The sequence below is a fragment of the Wolffia australiana genome, chromosome 7, assembly GCF_029677425.1.
Source record: "Wolffia australiana isolate 7733 chromosome 7, ASM2967742v1".
NCBI lineage: Eukaryota > Viridiplantae > Streptophyta > Magnoliopsida > Alismatales > Araceae > Wolffia > Wolffia australiana.
The window spans coordinates 667,160-680,168 of record NC_135841.1 but is presented as its reverse complement, the minus strand read 5'-3'; positions in this window follow the sequence as shown (position 1 = coordinate 680,168).

The window sequence follows — 13,009 nt, the reverse complement described above, 5'->3', positions numbered from 1 at the left end:
GGCACTTTGACAGCATCTTGAAACTAGTCAATGGAATCCAAAGATTGCTTCAAAACAGATAATGAAAATGAATGTTCTAATAATAAGTTCTCTGAATTTTAAAGTCTGAAGGAATCATATGTGAGAAGTTGCATCTTCACACCTCACAATAGATTTTTCTAACAAAAATAATGGCATATTGTAAAGTTCCCAATCATTTGTGGAGAAACTTTTCTTACACGTGTATATTTCACAAACATTTTAACATCACCTATTATGAGTAATTAAGGACACACAATAATCAAAAGAATAATCTTAAGTCATTCTACCCTCATGTTACTCTTAAGAATAATCTTACACCATAAATTGTGGAGCCATATGATTTTTTTATTAACCAAATTTTACTTTAAGAGAGTTGCATTCTAAGTCTATTAAATGCATGTTTTGGGTAATCTAGTACTCAAATGGAATACAAATTTTATAACCATGTTCAGAAGTGCTAACTGTTCACAAAGATGTTAATTTTCATGAACACTTCATATATTATGATAAATCTAATCGTGTTTGCACTTCATATCTCTGAAAAAATGATGTCATTAGAGATGGTGTTTGCACTATGTCATCAGAGCTTACATTTATAGATATTGGCAATCAGAACTCCAAAACTAGTACTTCATATGAAGAAACTGAAATATTTGAAAATAAGTAAATCCGAACTGAGGCTCATATTAAACCAGAAAACAGATGGAATAACCGGAGAATGGTTGTACACTTGATGAAAATAACACCACTCATAGAAATAATAGATATATTAATACTTATTAAATATTTATCCTATCATAGATTATCTAATTTACATTACCTTTTTTAGATCAATATAGAACATTTTTTTAAAATTAAATGTAAGAAAGTATACCAAATCATTCCCCAGAAGAAACTGAAAATTAAGATGAAGGGAATCAAAGAAAAAGAAACACAAGCATGCCAAAATACTAGAGGAAAGAAGGAAAAAACATAATACAAATTGTGAAATAAAGAGGCTCAAATGTGATGTGGGACACAATTGGATTCGTGAATTTAATAAAGTAGTACAAATATATTGTTAATGGTGCATTCCTTGAGGGTGATCCGAATTCAGTTTAATCCTATGGAAAAGGACTACGTAAATAGAGCAGGGATTCAACGAAACACTTTGGTAATACTTTGACGTACTAACTAATGGAAATATGATACTTGAAATGGTCACCTAAAGTTTAACAATGGAAGATCTAAAGTAACTATCACTGGAGAAAATTAATCATTATCATAAACCAGCATTATCTAAAAAATTAAGGTGTCTCAAGGTACCTCAGACATGGTAGCCAATAGCTTGAATATCTTGATATTGAATGTCCTTGATTGACATTGATCTGCAGCTCCACGAGCGGATGCGAATGAAGAGAGGGAAAGGTGTGGGAAAATGGATAATTGGAAGTTGTGTGATTTGACCGGCACAAGAGGATGTTGATCGGTAAGTAGAAAACTTGGCATTGTATGCACAACAGTCATCCTAGCATTCTGTGTTGCTATTGGTTGACTTGGTATGATTAATGAAACTTCAAGTTCCTCATCTTGCTGTTCCTCGTGCAACGGTTGTGGATCTCCATTAGCAGCAATGATATCTTGATTCCTGTCAATCCCTCGTAGGTTGGAAGAATTTGAATCTAATGAAGGGTTCATTGGAACTGCAGAAGAATTTTTCCACAAGTAATTTAGGCAATGAGATTCAACAAGCATCTGAAACTGGTATGTTAGCCCATTTCACAGGAAACCTATGTGGACCACCTTCGGGTGTAGCGATAAATTGGTCAATGATAATATAATTAATTTGCTCTTTCTCACTTAAACACTTAATAATTGATGGAATGGAGTTTGTTTCACTTGGAAGAAAAGGGGAATGATAAATCAACTCACTAGAAATATTGGGCAATTCATCTAAGAAAATTTCTTGAAATCCATGGATGATGCAAAGCTTGGAATTTTCTTTTTTACTAAGAAGTTCTTGATGAGTGGATAATAACGAGAATAATAAGAAAATAGGGAGGGAAATTTCTCTAATTTATTTTCTAATGACATGATTAAAGATCAAAAGGACGGATGGAGAAGGATAAGCTTGCTTAGAAATTTGTTTTCAGATGCAAGGTTAGAGATTTATTTTCTTACATTTAAAAATGATAGAACATAAGTTAGATTTTCTACAGAATTCACTCTACTTCTATTATCAACTATGACCTTGCAATATGAGGGACCTACTTTGACAAAGGTGACAAATATTGCAGTTCTAAGAGGATCTTCATGTGATATTTAGGTTGAGACTCGTTGCATTACATGGAGGTGTTGTTCAGGATCTTCAAATTCTATAACAGCTGGGTCAACCTCATATTCTTCTTCTTCCACATTGTCATCTAGAGGTTCATTTACCATTGACAAATTATTTTCCTCAACAAGTAATGCTCGTGTAGGATAATTGGGTGAAATGTGACCTGGTTTTCAACACTTATAACATGTTATTCACCGAAAGATTTTCTGTGTTTCCTTTCCTATTTGGAGGAACATAAGGAGATGTTCTCAAAGGTAGTGGGCAAGAAGATTGTGGATCACTATGTGAGTGTGGATAAGTGACAGCAGGAAGACTATTTGAGGAGCCTTGGGGATAGGCAGTTCTCTTAGGATATATAGACGATGATGAATAGAACAAAGTATCTAAGTCGATAGATGTTCGGTATGCATCTTCTAATGTTCTAACATTCCTTAAGATAACTTTTCATCGTATGTCATCTCGTAGGCCAGTTCTAAATCTTGTCAAGGTGAGATGAAGATCTTCTCGTAAACCACAAGTCATCATCAATTCATCAAATTCAGTCCCATATTTTAAGGCACTATGATTTCCTTGTTGAATTCGTTGTCATTGATCAACGAGACAATCTTGGCTGTTAGAAGGGACATATTATTCTCTTAACTTAGTTTTCACTTCCTCCCAAGTACCAATGGGTACTTGGGAGGAAGTGAAATGAATAGTTTTCACTACGATTTCCTGAAATCTGCTATTTAAAAGGCGCACCAGATTGCTCTAGAATATTTTAGCTGGACCTACTAACTTCAACTCCACGTGTAACTTTACGAGCCTCTGACATATCTACCCATGAGAAATAACTATTCATTTGAGATTCCCAGTTCAGATATTCTTTTGTATTAGTAGAACCTTCAAAGGTGGGAATATCTATTTTGACGTGCTTATATTCATTATTGGAGTGTTGGGTTTAATTCCTCCCAAAAGCATATCTTTGGTTGTCTAGGTTCAGACTGTGACCATAAAGGTTTCTAGGAAAATCATGAGTAGGATTCCTAGGATGCTCTATGGGTGCAGGAGCCTTAGTCTGACATCTTTGAGGCCATCTAAAATCACTTTCACCCAATGAGGAATAGACTCTTCTACAAGTGTATTTGATATTGTATCCTTATGAGAATAATCTAGACCCAATCGATTCGTCATAATGAGGTAAAACAAACAAGCACATACAATTTTAAAAAAAAACTAAAGAAACGACAAAGGATTTTTTTATGAGAAAGATAATCAAACAAACAAGCAAGACCTTTTGGCTCTGATACCACTTGATGCAGGACAAGAAAATGGATTCGTGAATTTAATTAGCTAATACAAATATATTATTAATGATGCGTTCATTGAGATTGATCCAAATTCGGTTTAAACCAATAGAAAAGGACTACGTAAATGGAGCAGGGATTCAACGAAACACTTTGGTAATACTTCTGACGTACTAACTAATGGAATATGATACTTGAAATGGTCACCTAAAGTTTAAATACGGAAGATCTAAAGTAACTATCATTGGAGAAAATTAATCATTATCATGAACCAGCATTATCTAAAAAATTAAGGTGTCTCAAGCTACCTCAGAGAGGGGAGACAATAGCTTGAATACCTTGATGTTGTATGGCCTTGATTGACATTGATCTGCAGCTCCATGAGCGGATTTGAATGAAGAGAGGGAAAGGTGGGGGAAAATGGATAAGTGGAAGTGTGTGATTTGACGGGCACAAGATGATGTTGATGGGTAAAGTGAAGAGGTAGAGGTGAAATATGAAATTGGATGTCTTGGATGGGATACGGGGTGAGAATTCGTGAAGTTAAGAAGAAGGAAGACAAGTTGAACTAGGTGAAGATGGTGGATTAATATGAAGGAATCTATTCAATGACATGGATGATGGGGATAAGTTCATAGGATAGTGATGGAGAGGCTAAAGTATGCAGAAAGAGAAAGGAGGAACCCAAGAGGAGTTGACGATGCTGAAGAAGAGAAGCCACCGTAGTTATTCAATTGACGATCCGTTGCTGTTATCGCTAGAAAAATCACCAAGGAATCACTCTCTTCTCCAAACAACTTCACAATAGTTCTCAAGCAAAAGTGATCATACAAGCAGGCTCGTGGCCCTTTTGAAGGGAAAGAAACATGTAGTTACAAGGAAAATAAACTGTCATTTCGAAACGGCAGTTGAAGAGAAAGTGTATAGAGAAGGGTGGTTCACATAGAGAAAGTTGTGGAGAAAGGTGAGGGAGGTTATGAGAAAACTCAAATTAGAAGTTATGAGAGAAGAGAGAAAATTAGAGGGAAAAAGAAAGGTGGAAGAGTCAATAATTGTAGGCGGTTAAAAGGATGAGAGAGCGCATAATAAAGAAAGAAAATGCGTGGAGAAGAAAAGTCAAAAAAAGGAGTTGAGTGATGAGAGAGAAAAAAAAGAACATGAGAGAGAGGGGGAGAAAAGTCAAAGAAGAGAGAGAGAAGAGAGAGGAGAGAGAGGGAAAGTGGTTAACCATTTTCCATCAAAATATATGTTAGTAGATTAAGGTTATACTTAATAATATGGTTATATTACTTCATGCTAGTAAAAAAAGTGAACACTGTTGGGGTTAATAATATTTTGGGAGATGAGAATTGGTCCTTGCAAAAATATTATGTAAAAATGTGTTTTTCTATGGAAACCCTGAAAACAAAATTTGTGGACTTACCTCAATGCTACACACCATATAAAGTCTGTGAACTATATCAAAAAATCTATGGATTAAAACAAAGACCTGGTATCTACTTCGGTAAATCAACTAAATTAGTAAATAACCTTGGTTAAAATCAGAGTAATCAAAATGAAACTTTATCTTCTGATAGATTTTGCACAACCGAGTTATAATTGTCTTATTTTATGTTCATGGCATTATCATTATAGGAAGCGATGATACTGAGATAAAAAATTTACGATAAAACTTTTTCATGATTTTGATACTGAGCTTTAATGTACTCTATGGCTTTTGTTGGTATTGAAGTTCCACTTTTTACATCTATTACATTTTTCCTAAAAGCAATATGTTAATTATCTCTTAAATCAGACTGTTAGTAGACATCCCCCTTTTAATGCACTAACTGATTGATACCATTAACTCATGAGTACGGACAGGATGGGAGTTGCTGATTAGGGATATTACCAAAAAATTTAGGAAAATTAATGTACTTAGCTCATAGTAAATGAGATACTTCGTATGTCACCACTAAAAAATGTCAATTATGCTTTTTCAAGTATTTTTCATCCTAAGGCTGGTCACATATTTGTTTACACCTTAAGCGGACACTAGAATATGAAATAAAGGTTGAAAAAGACAAACAGTCCATGATTAAATATATCTTTAGTATATGGCAAACCGATCAAAGGTAGGTGGAAATTCTGTTGGTTTCTATGAATATGATTAACATTAAAAATAGTGATTCGGACAGTATATAATGGTTATTGCCTCTAAATAGAACTTTAAAATTAATGATTGAAACAGGTTTTGAATGATTTGTGATTTCTTTGTTTGTAAAGTTAGATGAGATATGTTGAGATGTTCATACGTCAAGCCTATAGATATATCCTTGTAAACATTCACACATCAAATCTCCTCAATCTCAATTAGCCCCATTCCTCATTCTTCTTTGTCATTTTACCATTCATATTTTATTGTCAGGGGATAATGCCGAGAATAAAAGTCATGAGTATAGATGGAAGGGGAACAACACAGGAAATGCCCCCCCCCTTAATGCGATAGATTTCCTTTTATTTCCTTTTATTTCTTTTTTCTTTTCTTTTAATAGTTCTGGTTTTTTATTTTAATTCAAGACGTCCCAACGGAGAAGACTATAAAAGCCCCCCTTGACGTAAACATTGGTGAAAATGAATAAAGGAAATCTTCATTTTCACCATGTGGGCTTCGCAGCTGGCCCGCCGTTGCTCCCGCGCCAAGCTCCTCTTCTTTACAATGAGCTGTTGTCATCGTCTGCCTCATTTCCACTGTGTACAATCTATTGGCCTCATCGTCACAATCTCCACCATCACTCTCTGCCGCCGTTCTGCATCAATTTGGAATCAGAGCGTAATATCCTGATGGAGACATCTTCATCGCATTCTTCGTTGCCGATTCACTACACTTCCTACGAAGCATTTCATCAAGCCCTCGTGGACGGATTTCAGCAGATTAATGATTCCTTCTAGAGATTCGAGTCCAACATGGACAGGCTCAATGCACTCGCGGGTATGAGCTCTATTGTCCCCAGTGAGCTCCCACGCGGCCAGGATCATCTAAAGCTGCACCAAGGGTCGCCAGCGTGGGCTCAACAACCACTTCTTCCATCGGCAATGCTACCCACAGTGTCCTTCATGCCTCTCGCCATCCCTTCCATGCTACCATCGACCAAGCCCTGGTTTCCCTTGTCATCACAACAACCTGCGGCAGACTCCGCAAACCCTCGGGTTCGTGACGATCCACCATCCAACCCAATCACCATATGTTCGGGGCCGACTCCCGTAGGTCGGCAATACGGGTCAGCCCCACCCGAATCTCATTTGGCCAATCCTCCACTTTTGCCTAATGAGTCTCGCAGACCCGACGTGGTAGGGAAATCAGATCCGACCTGCCAAGCACCACCGTTGTCTGGTGCTCGAGACAGTCACCTGCACCGCGACCCATGGATCCACCCACGTTGTCGACCTGCGCTGCCACCCGCGTCACGACCTGTGTCACGACCCGTGCTGCCCTCCCCTACCATTGCCCTGGCCCCTGCCTCACCCCGCCACCTGCATCCCCACCTTGCGTCGTCGCAAGCCCCCATCATTCCTACCTGTGCCATCACGTGCCACCTGCAATCAAGACCACCGCCTCGTGCCGCCATGGATGTGCCGCCCCCCATGGCCCTTGCCTGTGCGATCATGTGCAACCCATAATCAGGGCCGCTGCCTCGTGCTGCCATGGACGCGCTACCCGGGTCACGCTCCTGCCCTTACGACAGTGGGCTCAAGGCGTGATCTGGCACCATCGTGCTTGCACGATTGCCCTCCAGCTGTTTGTGACAATGTCTCACCGAGCCACCTGAAACCAGCAATCTACCTACTCGAGCACCCTCTAGCTTTTTGTGACAATGTCTCATCGAGCCACCTAGAACCAGTAATCAACCTGCTTGAGCGCCCTCCAGCTGTTTGTGACAATGTCTCACTGAGGATGGCGCACTATTGTGCTACTTGGTATCAACTTCTCATGCCATTGGGTGTGATCATACCAGCACTCTTGGGTCGTGCTCATCCACGTTACTCGTTGGACTCGAGTTCTCGAAGAGGAGGAGAATTGGTGGGGAACAACAAGGGAAATGCCGACCCCTAATGAGATAGATTCCCTTTTGTTTTCTTTTATTTATTTTTATTTTCTTTTAATACTGTTAGTTTTTTTATTGTAATTCCAGACGTCCCAACGGAGAAAGCTATAAAAGCCCCTCCATCGATGTAAACATTGGTGAAATTTGAATAGAGGAATCTTTGTGTTCACCGTGTGGGCTTCGCTGCTGCCATGGCGCCACCGCGCCGCCAATCCTACACCAAGCTCCTCTCGTTTGTGATGAGCTGTTGCCGTCATCTGCCTCATTTCCACCGTTTGCAATCTGTTGGCCTCCTCATCACAATCTCCACCATCACTCTCCACTATCGTCCTGCATCAATTGAGATGTTCAAATATGAAAGATTGGAATAGGTTTTTAATGATTTGTGATTTCTTTGTTTCTCAAGTGAGATATGTTGAGATGTTCATAGGTCGAGCCTATAGATGTATCCTTGTAAACATTCACACATCAAATCTCCTCATTAATCTCAATTAGCCCCATTGCTAATCCTTCTTCGTCATGTTACCATTCATATTTTATGGTCCGGGGATAATGCCCAGAATAAAATTCATGAGTATAAATTTTTTAAAAATACACCTAAATTACACGTGTATATTATGAGATTTAAAACACCATTTGTGTATGATCCTCTACGCCCTTGTATCATTTAAGTGAAGGAATCCAACTATTTTTAATAATATTTATAGTTAACCTTATTAATTATCTACATCTCATATATAGTAATTAATCCAGGATCACCTTAGCCCTCTAATAGGCAGAACTATCGGCTTGTTGGGTGTGAAACTATACCTAGTGCTTTATAAAATAAAAAAGACCATATCAAGTCTATAATGGAACATTTATTGGAATTCTTAACCCTATACTCATAATCCCTCACCTGTTTGGTGCTTCCCACATGACTTAGCGTGTGGTTAACTTATAAACCTGAATTTTGTCCTATTCAGTATTGATCTGTTAGAAAATCATCACAAAACTCTTACATAATATCCGACTAATATGGCCAAGGACTGGAGGACATTGCCTTCATTCACCTTTCTCTTACACAAAGGGTGAAGGTTCCACTAAAACTATCTTTGTATACTTCTTTGTCCATCTAATATGCTTTGGAATTCCATGAATAGAAACTGGTAGGTGATACCAAACACATCCATACAGCCATAGGGATAAGTACCAATTAGCAAACCATGACATAAATAAACCTGATGGATACTTTGATATGATAACATTCAGGGATTCGTACAGATCAAATGAACCTTTTCCCCTAAAGAAAACCCACTATATGCCCCCAAGTCCCTCTAAACTGTTGGCAATGGGGCTGACCATATTCACCAAATGATTGTGACTAAAATGTGGTATTACATGATGTTATTTAATTATATAGAATCATAGGATATGTACCCATCTGGACTTCTTGATTATTGTTTGAATAGGAATAATTATAACAGGTTTAAATACTAGATATCATTATAGTTCACATAGTCAGATCATGTAGGTTTGTTATGATTATACATGCATTTTGGTGCAAGTAATGCCTACAACCAAAAGTGCATCTCCATTCAAGGACTTCATTATAAGCATCACATGTGCATCATAATGTGTATACTTTTGGGTTCTAGTAGGCTAGATCTCAATGAGCCAATCAAAACATTCTATGATGAAAAACTTAAAACGGAAGTGTAACAGCATAGATAAAACATGAAACAAAGAACTTGTGCAAAGATCCCATCCGTGATTTCTTTGATCTTTGAATGACTCACGTGGATCTGCTCATGTGTGCAACCTCTAGAAGTATCCATGCGGTCCTTGGCACGTCAGATCTTCTCCTTGTTGACGAGCCCCGTTCACGTTTTGTCGTCGTCGTTACACTGTCCATATCACATCGGGAGTGGAGAGGAGGTATGGGGGGAAGGTAGAAGAAGGTGAAGCCCTTGAATAAATCTGGTATGGGCGAATTTTTTTCAAGCCCTTCCCCTGTTTAGACTACGCAGACATTTTTCATAAAAACTCTTGAAACTTAAGTATATCTTCTGACGTCTAAAATACCATTTGCATGTAACCCTCTAGGCCCATGTATCAGTCCAGTTAGCAACTTGAGCAGCGTAATAACCTTTATTGACCTTCCAAATTAATTAACTATAGCATCATATAAATTAGTTAAAGTCAGATCAATTTAACCCAATCGATATGTTGAGTCTCCAACAAGTGGGATGGCAAGCTATACCTCATGCTCCAGAAGATACAAAGGAGTATGTATTGACTCACTCATGGAACATGTTTATCATCGGTTACCGTGTACGTATAGTCCTTATCCACTTGATGCTCCTATGACGACTTAGGGTATGGTCAACTATCAAACCCTAAATAAGTCATCCAAGTTAGTACTAATGCGTTCAGAAATCATTAGGGAGCTCTTCTCCGATATTTCACTACCTTGGCCAATGACTTCATCGCATTTTCTTCCTTGAGTTGTCACCTCTTATACAGAGGATGGACGATCCCATCTTGACCACTGTATCATCTTCATGAACTTGTTGATGCACCCGAAATAAGACTATTTAGAATCCCATGATTTGGGACACATAGGTCCTGGTCTAAGTACAATTGTCCATCCACTAGATGTCTTTGGTATCTCAAGTCTAAAGATCACTTACACAACCATGACGTGAATCAACCTGATTGACAGTTTGGTATAATACCATTAAGGAATTTGTATGGATCAATCCAGCAAACGCTTTCCACTTTAGAGAAAACATTATATATCTTTAGCGTATCCACTCTAATTCTTGCGGGATCAGCCATACTCATCATATGAGTGAGGCTAGATAGTGTTATTCTATCATGATACTTTGATGTCCTTCTTGAGTATCTTTCAAATAGAAATCTTTAGATCACATGCTTAAATACAAGTGAACTTCGTAATTCACTAAATTCGATCAAGTATTTCATGGGCTTTATTATAAGCATCACACATGCACTATAATGATAAATTTTATTAATGAACATCGAACAAGATATGGAATGTATGATTGGCTTTTTGGCCACATATATTTCCATCATATAATGTTTCAATGAATATTAAACTGATATGGAATAAGAAATTGGTTTTGCCACCTACATATATTTACATAGCATTCTTGGGTGGAAACGAAGTCACTCATAAGAGCAAGAAACAAACTCATATGCCAAAAATATCATTTGAGTAGCATTAAGGTAAATTTCAAGCAGACTGAGTTCATATGGATAAAGATTGTCCTAAGAGTTTAAATTTTCCCAATGTTGCCGATTTTGATGTTAGCTCACAACAAATATGAATAATTATGATACATGAAACAGTAAAACATGAAAAGAAATTATGTTCAAGTGACTTATAATTTCATAAAATATAAAAAATATGAATGTAACATTTTTACCCCATGCATTAAATATTCATAAAATTATAAATATTTATTTATCATAGGAGTAGTAAGATTTCAACTCTTAAAATTGCCTTTTCAAGCTTAAAGTAAAAAAATATCCTACACTAGGATACACATGCTATTTTTAAAACTATAAGGTCCTTGATTTTCCACATATCTTGATTACTGTAAATATTAAATTGGAGGTTCTTGAGAATGCATGAACAAACAGCCCTTGTGTTACTTTTCATCACTCAGCCCTTGTGTTATTCTATATTTGGATATATCACATTTTTTAGCGGAGGCCATCTTCACCAAGATATTGGGATTAAAATTTAATTTTATAGCCCATTTTTATCCCTCTCTATTGATACAGGTTTCATATTCCTTCTACATTTCATTCCATTAACTCCATCAAGGAACGGTAGACAGTGCTTTCCAACTATCACTATTATTTTACACTAACAATATCTCTCCCTCTCTCGCTATCACATAAGTCATTATTTTATCCTTCCAAAAACATAAGAAACAAGTGGGACTCTTGAAAGAGAACATAATGAAGAGAAAGATAGGTTTTTCATGAAGAATCCCATACCTCGCTATTAAAGTTTTTGGAGCATTTCATAGTGGCCTCTAACAGTTTCACACGGTATTTCCAAAAGCTCGTACTCTGGTACCTGGAGAGATTATGGGTCTGGAAAAGTCTTTTAACTAGTTTGATTAAGATCTATGATCACTTTGACATGTGAGCGAATAAATATTTTTTAGAAGCAAAAGGTTTAGGTAAGAATAGCCCACTACTTTCAAGATTTCTACACATTTTAACAAGATGTTGCTATTTTTGCGAGTTTATGGAATAAAATATCTACTTAGTTAGACATTGTTCTGCTGTTGAGAAATAAAACATCAAACTTATGATAATTTTGAAGCTCTTCATCATATTATCGTACAGGGAAAACAGAATGAAAGAATAGAAAAACTTTTTTTGGAGATAATAACCATTAGGAGTTGATGATTGGAAGACAATCATCAGAAATTATTAACACCACCCAAGAACTAAAAAATTGTTTTCATAAAAAATCAAGAAACCCCAAAACTTCTCATAATAAATCACCAAATACCTCCTGATACCCCCACTTGAGAATATCCCAAAGCCAATAGATAATGGAACAAGGCATTTATTTACATGTGTTATTTAAAGAGCCTTAAGTGGACATGTATAGCTTCTCCTTAGCATCTGATAAAGAATTATGTGATATCCAGATATTTTAAGGCACATATAAACAAATACATTGTTTATCTATCATTCAAAGAACTACACAGATCATCTCCAAAAATTCTAAGGCACATGAAAAAAAAAATCATTGTTTATCTATTATTCAAAGAACTACACAGATCATATCCAAAAATTGTAAAGCACATATAAACAAATACATTGTTTCTCTATCATTCAAAAAACTACACACATCATCTCCAAAAATTGTAAGGCACATATAAACAAATACATTGTTTATCTACTATTCAAAGAACTACACAGATCATATCCAAAAATTTTAAAGCTCATATAAACAAATACATTCTTTATCTATCATTAAAAGAACTACACAGATCATCTCCATAAAATTATTGACCTATTGTACTAAACAGTTCTATCTTTTTACTAAATATTATTTTCAAATGAATCTGACTTTTGAAGCTGTGAACTGGTGTGCACTTTATTTTTTTTAATGATCACTTTTATAATTTCTACGATAAACACAAATGATATTTAGTTTTTCATATTAGTTTCCTTTGTTTTATCTGCTTGTTTTTGTTGAATAATGAAAAAACTATTTTCATATACATTATAATGAATTATTGCAGCTAATTGTTTTCAGCCCAATC